General features: G+C 37.7%; 1 long non-coding RNA gene across 1 annotated transcript in view; it reads left to right on the forward strand.

Annotated features, from left to right (window-relative positions):
• Nucleotides 1-5,867, forward strand: part of LOC134671883 (uncharacterized) — a 40,820-nt gene extending 34,953 nt beyond the window's left edge. Inside the window, exon 3 of the long non-coding RNA XR_010099282.1 lies at nt 5,853-5,867. This is a non-coding gene — a long non-coding RNA (uncharacterized LOC134671883). The remainder of the gene's footprint in view (nt 1-5,852) is intronic.
• Nucleotides 5,868-12,545: the final 6,678 nt, after the last annotated feature.

Below are 12,545 nucleotides of genomic sequence, written 5' to 3' on the forward strand. Positions count from 1 at the left end.
CATAGGCGTTGTCTTCTCCGAGTCCACGGGGACAACGCCGTCCTCGAAACGTCAGAGGTAAATCTTAAAACTTAAATACGCGATTAAGTCCCGATGTACAATTTAATAATGTGTAAAAATCGTGAAACTTTAAATCAGTGAATATTGATATTATTTAAAATAAGGACCTCACCCGATTTCGATTTGCCAATGACCCTGAAATTAGACATGATTTTGACCTTGAAACTGACATGTTTAGGTACCCACAGCGGATCCAATTCTAGAGGATATTTATTTTTACAGTACAGCTTCTAGGTTAGACCTGTTTTAATTATACAAATTACCCTCTTTCCTGCGAGAATGTCAAATAGCCACACTCCTAACATCGGTGGACGTCATTACAAAAGGCATAAGGTCCACCGACGTACAGTTAACAGTGTGACGATGGTACAGTCATCAGCAATAGTATCTTACACAACTAGGGCCGCAAAAATATGTGACACGTTCTTATTTGGAGCGCAATAAGAGCGCGTCATATATTTTAGCGGCCCTAGTTGTGTAAGATACTATTGCTGATGACTGTACAATCGACGTCAAAGATATGTTTACACTTTTGCATCTTACTCCTTTGTAATAAGGCGAAAAATCCTTATTACAAAGGAGTAAGATGCAAAAGTGTAAACATATTTTTGACTTCGACTCTACAGCTAGATAATGACTCATTTTAATTATTTGTTTTACAGATTATATTACTAATCGCTCTTCTTCATCTGGCAACGGGCTACAAAAGTGACTCTAAAAACTCACTAACCACCACTAAGAAGACACATCGACCACTCAATGAAAAGGACTACAATCTCCAACTCTTACAAAAGTTATTTAAACATTCCAAGAAATCTAAAAGGAGCTCCTACAGACGTCAGTGGCCTGGTGCGAGTGTGGACTACGGGTATGGAAAAAACAGCAATAAGTACAATGGACCGCCACCATATCTGGTGTATAATAGGAAGACAGGCACCTACTACCCTTACTATAACTACCCTAAAGAGAATGCTGTCCGAAGAAATGGGTACAATCAGCGTTCGTGACTAATGTGAGGACTTAACCCTTTGAAACCTAGAGCGGCATTCAGACTTTAAAAATATGGCGTTGGTTTGTTACTCATATGAAGTCATATGTTGTACATAGGTATAGGTACATTTGTAGGTAAGTGTTGTAAGTTCAGTTTTCGTCATAAGTTACCGTAAAACGGGGTGAGTAGGTTTCGCGGGGAGAGTTGGGTTATGAATGGGGAGAGAAGGGAGTTTAAGGCTACTGCTACAAAAATGGGGCTATTAAGTAATACGCATAATAAAAAAAAAATCGATCCAACAGTCTTCCAAAATCACCTTTGTATGATATACCCTCTCACCCCAAATACGAGGCACGAGGTGGGATTTCCTCTTTATCGTCAAAGTTATGAAATGGAACTACCCAAAATAAAATACAAACTAAAAAATACAAACGTCCGAACCACTTATTATATACACCATTCAGTTTTCACATGTAAAAATAAATTTTTATCGAAGTTTGAAAGTCAAATTTCACCCAACTCACCCCATTTTACGATACTTGTTGTGTGTGAGTTTAGTCGCACATAATATTCGTGAATACTCGGAGTTTATGAAAACGAAAAATATTAGCACACGCGTAGTCTAAGAAAACTTCTCTTCCCAGAGTGACACAAGCCTACGTCACAATAACATTGCGACTTTATATAGCGCTATCGCATATTACCATTAGCGCTGTCGCATGATGACGGGCTTGTGTCAGTCACGTGACCACGAAAAGACGGGAAGAGAGTATCAGGCGGAGTATATTATTATACCATGAGCACACGTAGGTACCTACTACCTACCTACATATAGCGAAACAGTAACAGTATAGTAATAAAAGAAAAGGGCGATAAATTGGGTTTTCGAAGGGTTGATAAACCAGCGTAGAATGAAGTATTTTGCTAATTCAGTGATTTTAGGTTAAGTATCTTTGTTTTATTCCAAGGATGTGTTGTGAATAAATTATTGCTTCATATTTTCATTGTTGTTTGATTTGTTACTCTATTTATTACTAGCTTCTGCCCGCTACTTCGTCTGTGTCGAATGATGATGATTGATAAAAACTACCCTATTTTGCATCATAATTACTTTGTCACTCTTCTGGAGAAAACGCAACTTTCTCATTCGGTTTTGAAGACCTTTACCAGCTGGTGTGGTGAAAATAAAATAGTTTTTTCTTATTTCAATGAATTACCGATTTTGAATGAATGAAATGAATTTCACCGATTATTATAAGCGAATGTTGTTCATGAGTTTAGAAAAGATCTCGTTTAAGTTACATTTAAATAACATGTTTAAGAGGATACGGGAGCTGAGATTGAAATATTTTAGGTGTTACCTTTAGGTGAATATATCCGTCCCCGATCTAAATGGTAATAAAATTATCTGTGTCGGACTGTTTTGCTTTTTAGGCTACTTGATGTCAGTTTTGAATAACACTACGCCTCTCTTTGAGGCCTAGTAAATTAGGCCATATTTGCAAATATTTGAAGTGCTCTAAGATAGCGTCTTAAAAAACAAAAATATAAAAAAAGCAAAATAGTCCGACAGAGATAATAATAATGATAATCTGTGTTGAAAAAATCATTGCTCTAACATCAAAAACCACGAAGGAAACAATCGAGTAAGTTTGTATAGAGAAATGACCACTCCTGTTGCCTCTGCCCGCGATTTTGCCTGCGAAGAATGATGATGATTAATAAAATCTATCCTATGTCTATTTGAAGAGGATAGGGAAGGCCTAGGGACCCAAACTATCCCCATACCAAACACTTAAATCGGTTAAGCGGTTTAAGCGTGAAGAGGTAACAGACGGACATACAAACTGAGTTAAAATTTAACGCTACTATAAATAATAATTAGATTAAAAATAAAAAGAAAATAAGAAACTATAAAACAATATACAATTAAAAACGGAGTTACAGCAAAATTCCGCAACATTAATTGGGTTATTATAAAATGGCAGGTTCAGTAATTTAATTTACACAACCGGATTATGATCACTTAAGTAGGTAGTAATTATGAACATGCCATAATTGTACTAGTAATGCCGATTTGTTAAAGTGCCCTAAGAGTTAGCAGAATCGTATAAAATGCAAAAAAAAAAATTTAAAATGCAAAACATGACTGATAGCTCGTTTTTTTTAGCATTAGAAATAACTCCACAGAATAGCGTGCAGTTTTTATCAGGCTCGTTAATTGTTAATAATTATTAATATATTTTATGTAGCATGATCAATACATGTAATTTACTTCAAATTGTTACCGCTAAAAGTGCCAGATTTAGAACCACAACCGAACTTCTGCGAAGTTCTTTCTAATGCTAAAAAAAAACGGACTATAGTATTCGGTCAGGATCCTTATCATTATCATTAACAGAAAAAAGTTTAATTAATTATAGACATATGATAACCATAGACCGTTGGACTCTTCCCAAACGGTGATGAATTAAGGTGCATTGAGGTAACTTCGGTAGCGGGGCAATTTTGTAAAACAGCTAATATCTGGTAAACCACTTCATACTTTGGCAAATCTTACGATAGGAAAATAATTGTGCATTTGTACAACGCTTACTAAGGCATCTTGCTTAAGTTACTGCTACATTAACAAAAAAACCGGACAAATGCGAGTCGGACTCGCCCACCGAGGGTTCCGTACTTTTTAGTATTTGTTGTTATAGCGGCAAGGGGCCATTCAAATATTACGTAAGCAGATTTATTACAATTATTTACCCCCCATCCTCCTTGTCAGCAAAAGTAAGCAAAGCTCTTACCCCCTCCCCCCATGCTTAAAACGTAAACGTTTTTCAATTATAAATGTATTTTTTTTATATTATAATTATATGTTATAATTATAATTTTTCTATATTATTTTTCATTCATTATTTTTTCTATATTTTGTATAATTTTTCTCTTAGATACCTACAATAATATCTAGTTCCTTGTCGGACTTTGCTTGTAATTTATAATTTCGCCACACTTTGTTAACTAACTTTTGTACATTTCGTACTTTCGTACTTGTATGAAATTTTTTTAAACTTTCAATCAATTTTTGGTAGGTATAACTTGGATTTGTCTATTTGAAACGACATCTTATATAAACATTAAACTTTGGCTAATGGAATTAACGGTAACACAAATGTTAACTTGCTTTGCGTTAACGGTTAACGGTAACACAATTGTAAGCATATTACAATACGTCTATTCGCTATAGTATCCAAACGAAACAATACTAAAAGAGTCGGGCGTAGCCCGACGTACGCGTTCCAAAGTCGAAGGCGCCCTCATACTAAAAGAGTCGGGCGTAGCCCAACGTATGCGTTCCAAAGCCGGGCGCCTTCGGCGCCCTCATACTAAAAGTGTCGGGCGTAGCCCGACGTACGCGTTCCAATGATGGGCGCCTTCGGCGCCCTCATACTAAAAGTGTCGGGCGTAGCTCGACGTACGCGTTCAAATGCCGGGCGCCTTCGGCGCCCTCATACTAAAAGAGTCGGGCGGAGCCCGACGTACGCGTTCCAAAGCCGGGCGCCTTCGGCGCCCTCATACTAAAAGAGTCGGGCGTAGCCCGACGTATGCGTTCCAAAGCCGGGCGCCTTCGACGTCCTCATACTAAAAGTGTCGGGCGTAGCCCAACGTATGCGTTCCAAAGCCGGGCGCCTTCGGCGCCCTCATACTAAAGGAGTCGGGCGCAGCCCGACGTACGCGTTCCAAAGTCGAAGGCGCCCTCATACTAAAAGTGTCGGGCGTAGATCGACGTACGCGTACCAAAGCCGGGCGCATTCGGCTCCCTCATACTAAAAGAGTCGGGCGGAGCCCGACGTACGCGTTCCAAAGCCGGGCGCCTTCGGCGCCCTCATACTAAAAGAGTCGGGCGTAGCCCGACGTACGCGTTCCAAAGTCGAAGGCGCCCTTATACTAAAAGAGTCGGGCGTAGCCCAACGTATGCGTTCCAAAGCCGGGCGCCTTCGGCGCCCTCATACTAAAAGTGTCGGGCGTAGCCCGACGTACGCGTTCCAATGATGGGCGCCTTCGGCGCCCTCATACTAAAAGAGTCGGGCGTAGCCCAACGTATGCGTTCCAAAGCCGGGCGCCTTCGGCGCCCTCATACTAAAGGAGTCGGGTGCAGCCCGACGTACGCGTTCCAAAGTCGAAGGCGCCCTCATACTAAAAGTGTCGGGCGTAGCCCGAAGTACGCGTTCCTAAGCCGGGCGCCTTCGGCGCCCTCATACTACTTCGTGCATTTCTGTACTGAGGACGCCCTCGCAAAAATAATATAAAGTGACTTCAAAAAGTTAGTAACGAAATCATGACCCCAAAATTAATTAAATAAAAAATAAGTTCAAAAACTAAAACCCGACTACTGCAAATTGTCAAAATTACACTCTTTCCTGCGAAAATGTCAAATAGCAACACTCCTAACATCGGTGTACCTTATTACAAAAGGCATAAGGTCCACCGATGTACAGTTAACAGTGTGACGATGGTACAGTCATCAGCAATAGTATCTTACACAACTAGGGCCGCAAAAATATATGACGCGCTCTTATTGCGCTCCAAATAAGAACGTGTCACATATTTTTGCGGCCCTAGTTGTGTAAGATACTATTGCTGATGACTGTACAATCGACGTCAAAGATATGTTTACACTTTTGCATCTTACTCCTTTGTAATAAGGCGAAAAATCCTTATTACAAAGGAGTAAGATGCAGAAGTGTAAACATATTTTTGACTTCGACTCTACAGCTAGATAAATGACTCATTTTAATTATTTGTTTTACAGATTCTATTACTAATCGCTCTTCTTCACCTGGCAACGGCCTACAAAAGTGACTCTAAAAACTCACTAACCACCACTAAGAAGACCCATCGACCACTCAATGAAAAGGACTACAATCTCCAACTCTTACAAAAGTTATTTAAACATTCCAAGAAATCTAAAAGGAGTTCGTACAGACGTCAATGGCCTGGTTCGAGTGTGGACTACGGGTATGGAAAAAACAGCAATAAGTACAATGGACCGCCACCATACCTGGTGTATAATAGGAAGACAGGCACCTACTACCCTTACTATAACTACCCTAAAGAGAATGCTGTCCGAAGAAATGGGTACAATCAGCGTTCGTGACTAATGTGAGGGACTTAACCCTTTGAAACCTAGAGCGGCATCCAGACTTTAAAAACATGGCGTAGACAGTCAACGATTAGCACACGTATAGAGAAACAATATAAGTACCTACAGGAATGATTTTGATTGTCAAAATTGTTGTAGGTAGAATGAAAGAAAAATAAATGTGTGATAACTTGGGTTTTCGAAGGGTTGAAAAATCAGCATAGAATAAAGTCTATTTTTCTAATTCAGTGATTTTATGTCAAGTATCTTTGTTTTATTCCAAGGTTGTGTTGTGAATAAATTATTACTCTTCAAATCAAGAGTGAACAGGCACCTTCTGGGCGAGCTCGCTCCATCGTAGGCCACGTCTACGCCTCGGCTAGTCTGTGGCCATGAGTAAGCCCATTCATAATAATAAAAAAAAAGAATAAATTATTGTTTAAGATTTTCATTGTTGTTTGATTTGTTAATTGTTACTCGTAGTTATTTATTTATTACTAGCTTCTGCCCGTGACTTTGTCTGCGTGGAATGATAATGATGATTATTGACAAAAATTACACAATTTTGCATCATAATTACTTTGTAACTCTTGTGGATAAAACGCAACTCTCTCATTAGTTTTTGAATAATCAATAAGCTTTAATACCAGCTGGTGTGTTGAAGGTCCTCTTATCTTACGTTCTAAAAAGTTCTCTTATCTAATTAAATTTACTTGCTGTAAGTTTAGAAAACATCTCGTTTAAATTAATATACTTTAATTACCTTCTGTCCGCAATTTTATTTTATTTGTTTTTTTTTTTATTTGTTAGAAAAGAGAAGAGAATAGGGTAGGCCTCGGGACTCAAACTATCTCCATACCAGATTTTACTTAAATCGGTTAAGCGATTTAAGCGTGAAGAGGCCACAGACCAACGGATAGACAGAGTTAAGTTTAGCAATACTATAAATAATAAATAGATATAAAGTAGATAAGAAACTATAAAACAATATAGAATTAAAAACGCAGCAACAGCAAAATTCCGCAACATTAACTAGACCATTATAAAATGGCAGGTCCAGTAATTTAATTTACACAACCGGATTATGATCACTTAAGTAGGTAGTAATTATGAACATGCCATAATTGTACTAGTAATGCCGATTTGTTAAAGTGCCCTAAGAGTTAGCAGAATCGTATAAAATGCAAAAAAAAAATTTAAAATGCAAAACATGACTGATAGCTCGTTTTTTTTAGCATTAGAAATAACTCCACAGAATAGCGTGCAGTTTTTATCAGGCTCGTTAATTGTTAATAATTATTAATATATTTTATGTAGCATGATCAATACATGTAATTTACTTCAAATTGTTACCTCTAAAAGTGCCAGATTTAGAACCACAACCGAACTTCTGCGAAGTTCTTTCTAATGCTAAAAAAAAACGGACTATAGTATTCGGTCAGGATCCTTATCATTATCATTAACAGAAAAAAGTTTAATTAATTATAGACATATGATAACCATAGACCGTTGGACTCTTCCCAAACGGTGATGAATTAAGGTGCATTGAGGTAACTTCGGTAGCGGGGCAATTTTGTAAAACAGCTAATATCTGGTAAACCACTTCATACTTTGGCAAATCTTACGATAGGAAAATAATTGTGCATTTGTACAACGCTTACTAAGGCATCTTGCTTAAGTTACTGCTACATTAACAAAAAAACCGGACAAATGCGAGTCGGACTCGCCCACCGAGGGTTCCGTACTTTTTAGTATTTGTTGTTATAGCGGCAAGGGGCCATTCAAATATTACGTAAGCAGATTTATTACAATTATTTACCCCCCATCCTCCTTGTCAGCAAAAGTAAGCAAAGCTCTTACCCCCTCCCCCCATGCTTAAAACGTAAACGTTTTTCAATTATAAATGTATTTTTTTTATATTATAATTATATGTTATAATTATAATTTTTCTATATTATTTTTCATTCATTATTTTTTCTATATTTTGTATAATTTTTCTCTTAGATACCTACAATAATATCTAGTTCCTTGTCGGACTTTGCTTGTAATTTATAATTTCGCCACACTTTGTTAACTAACTTTTGTACATTTCGTACTTTCGTACTTGTATGAAATTTTTTTAAACTTTCAATCAATTTTTGGTAGGTATAACTTGGATTTGTCTATTTGAAACGACATCTTATATAAACATTAAACTTTGGCTAATGGAATTAACGGTAACACAAATGTTAACTTACTTTGCGTTAACGGTTAACGGTAACACAATTGTAAGCATATTACAATACGTCTATTCGCTATAGTATCCAAACGAAACAATACACTGACAGAGGAAATTTAGACAAGTGAATAGCGCGCGGTAATTCCCCTACTCGGTTCTAAAGCGAGTGCCTGAACGTATGCATTATTTGCGGGAATCCCCGAAAATGCGTTTCGTTTTCAAGCATAGACAATGTGAGGGTTGCCATTCGTGTAAAAAAGTAAATAACTACCGATGACGTAATCATCATCTAGACTTCCCTACCCCCCATGTCATCCAAAATAAGCAAAACAAAGACCCCCCCGCCCCCCATAGTGCTTACGTAATACTTGAACGGCCCCCAACAGAAATACATCATATGTGAAAATTTCAACTTTCTAGCTGTCACGGTTCGTGAGATACCGCCTGGTGACAGACGGACGGACGGACAGCGCGGAGTCTTAGTAATAGGGTCCCGTTTTACCCTTTGGGTACGGAACCCTAAAAAGTTATTCTAGTTTAATAAATATTCGCAAATTTTACAATTCTCCAGCTCAGGTTATAAAAATATAAACAATATTCTGGAATTGGAATCTGGTTCTAGATTTATTTAAACGTCAGACGTCATACCTAATATATGTACCTATCCAGTAAATAGCACCACTTACTTAGCAATGTACTAAACACGCAGGAAATATGTACATGAATTAATAATGTTGTCATAAAAGTAACAACTTAGTTGCGGTTATAATAGAGATGCATATTCATTAATAATATCAGGAAACCATAATCTTCCACAAGACGATTAACATTAAATAGGCATAGATATCTGCCGGTCTTATCCATATCAATTTTATAAGATTGTAAACAAAAACCCTTGTAATTAGCCAACGGGATCTACTTATCTGTGCTATGAAATGACTCAAATGACCTATAATGTTTACGTCGCCATCCAAACTAAACTATTTACTTAAATAATTGAACATCCAGCGACCTTCACCAAGGTTTGTCAAGTTCTGCCGGTTCCGCAACCGATATAATTTACTTTTATTTTTTAATCATCATCAGGCCGTTCCCGTCCACAGCTGGACATTAGCCTCTTCCAAGGTATGCCACAGAGCCCGGTCTGCTGCTAATGCATCCAGTCGCTGCCGGTCTTCCTGTGCAAGTCATCCCGCCATCTGCCGGCCTAGCCAAGGTTACAATCGCTCTCGCTTCGACAACAAAACACTTAAACATTTTTCTTTTTTTTCTTCAATTTGGCTTGTCTAAAAAAATCTTGAGTACTAAATATTAGATTTTATGGATATTTTATACGACACACGAGTGTAAGACCTAATGTTTCTTGGAGAAATGTTATAATTAACATTAACTATATCGACTAGTAGAATAAAATTGTTTATTTCTTGGTATTTATAGTCGGTTCGAGTCCCGGGCGAGGCAAGCGAGTTTTAGAAACTCTTTGAATGCAGTTTTGTTTCTTTTTAAATATAAAGGAATGTCTCCTTTAAGTAAAATGAGCCACCTTAAGGATTTAAGGTAGTTTCCCTCCAGGGCCCGACTTATCTTTCCACACTGTACATATATAAGTTAGTCTATGAATTTACTAGAGTCGATAGCGCTGCACTCTGGCGGCAGAAAATTGCAGTAATACCCCCTATTATTTAAATTTAAATGTTCTAGAGTGAGACATTTTTATAAATGGAAGTAAAAACTCAACCAAAATCTAGTTATAGTACTGGAATATCGGGTGTGGCCTGTAACACGATCAAATAATTAAGGGCTCATTTAGACGATGCGTGAACTCGCATGCAAGTTTCATTACATTGCGGGTTTTGATCGGTCGGTTGAATTGAACGTAACCAACAGTCCGCAATGTAACTTAAATCGCATGCGAGTTTGCGCGCCGTCTAAATCAGCGCTTAAACATAGATTGTACTCCTCCACGGAAGAAAGAATGAGCGCGCCGCCCTTACTCCTCAAACGATGACACTTGTCACGCCTTAATACATTGCGTCTTAGAATAAAATTTCTTAAAAATCAAACCACAAGTTATTTTTTAAAGTTGCTGAGCAAATGTTGGTCAGTATGAGGAGTATAGCCTACAGTTAATTTTTTTGCTCGTAGGCCACACTGTATAGTAAGGCGGTTTTACGGTACCCCCTTTTGGTGGAAAACGCCGTCAATATTTTTTGGTTTTTTGTAGGTAATAATAGCAACAACACAGAACTAGTTTTGATTAGTCAGTAAATTACCATAACCAGTTCGGGTTAAGAGGAGACTAAAATCGCAGTTTTATATTGAATTTATACACGTTTTAATCAAATGCATAAGTACGCCATGAAAAAATTAAATCGGAAACAGATTATATTTGCGAGGGCAGACTCCAAGTAAAACCGTAAAAGGTCAAAGTTGGGTCAATAGAAAAAAACCGGGCAAGTGCGGGTCGGACTCGCGCACGAAGGGTTCCGTACCATAATGCAAAAAAAGGCAAAAAAAAAACGGTCACCCATCCAAGTACTGACCCCGCCCGACGTTGCTTAACTTCAGTCAAAAATCACGTTTGTTGTATGGGAGCCCCACTTACATCTTTATTTTATTCTGTTTTTAGTATTTGTTGTTATAACGGCAACAGAAATACATCATCTGTGAAAATTTCAACTGTCTAGCGATCACGGTTCGTGAGATACAGCCTGGTGACAGACGGACGGACGGACGGACAGCAGAGTCTTAGTAATAGGGTCCCGTTTTACCCTTTGGGTACGGAACCCTAAAAATCACGAAATCATGTCATACTTATTTCATTCATTTTCAGTGAATTGCAAAAACATTTTAATTAATTTAGCGTACTTAATTTACGATCAGGACAGATATGACCGCTAGGTGGCGACAGCGCCACGCGCGGCTTATGGCTAGATTGGCTATAGCCACCAAAATTGGTGTGGAACAGCAGCCAAGCGACGAAATCGCGTAGTGAGCCACGCCTGGCGCCGTCGACTGGATAGAAACGGCTTTGGACAGAGTAGCATGGCGGTCTTTGGTGTCGGAAACCAAGATCCACTTCAGGTCGTTGCGCCACATCAGTAATAAGTCAGTATACTTTCAGAGTTAAGGTAAATCGCCAAGTCTTCCGTAGCAAGTATCGCGCGGCGCGCCGTATCTTTTAATCCTTTCTAATTTCCTGACTTCACACCCCCTCTTAATCAAAACAAAAGGCACAGATATAACTAACTATGAACTTTCTGGAAACCCGTCTACCTAAAGCTAAACGCGTCAACAAACAACATTAGGTATAGGAATTTTTTAGGCAAATATGAATCGTTTTAGATGGTATTTAAGCCACGGTGGAAGTGAAGATTGCATAGTCCCAAGCAGGATCAGACACTACCGATACCTCATAAAAATGGTGAAGTTTGTGGTGAGTTCGTGTTATTTATGTCATACTTAATGAAAACTTTACATATAAACTTTACTTATGTATAAACTAAACTGAATAACTTAATTACGCAAATAACTTAAATTAACATATTAAAAATCATATACTTAAAACTAAAGAATCTAATTTTAAGAGCATTTCCCCGCTGAATCGGAATGGTGATTTACGGATACATAATGGTATTTGTAAATATGTAGTATATAAAAAAAATATGATTTAAACAAGTTTTATGAAGAAAGTTATAAACGTTAAAATATATATTATAGGTTTGGTTAATAATATTTTGATTGCTTATAGTTTTTAGTTGGTAATATGAAAAATAAATTCAAACGTGTCTAAATAATTAAATAGGTAATTTTCTTAGATCTACTTACATACAAAGTTAGTTTAAACATAGTTAACATAATAATCTGTTACTATAAATTTTGTTAAGCAAGGTTCTTATCAGCTCAAGCCCCCCAAAAAGCATTTGATTCCCTCATGAAAATTGATCCTCGTAATTTAAGCAATCCCAAACCAAAATCCTAGATGCGTCACTGGTTCGCACTTGAAGTGTCGTACATTCAAAAACATCTATATTGGAATAGAATGTAAATATGTACATTTATTTATCAACCTTTCCTGTACAGATAATTATGGCGGTGTTAGTGGCTGCGGCTCTAGCTTACCCTGGTGAGTGATTGAAATACAT

The sequence above is a fragment of the Cydia fagiglandana genome, chromosome 16 (assembly GCF_963556715.1).
Source record: "Cydia fagiglandana chromosome 16, ilCydFagi1.1, whole genome shotgun sequence".
NCBI classification, from domain to species: Eukaryota; Metazoa; Arthropoda; class Insecta; order Lepidoptera; family Tortricidae; genus Cydia; species Cydia fagiglandana.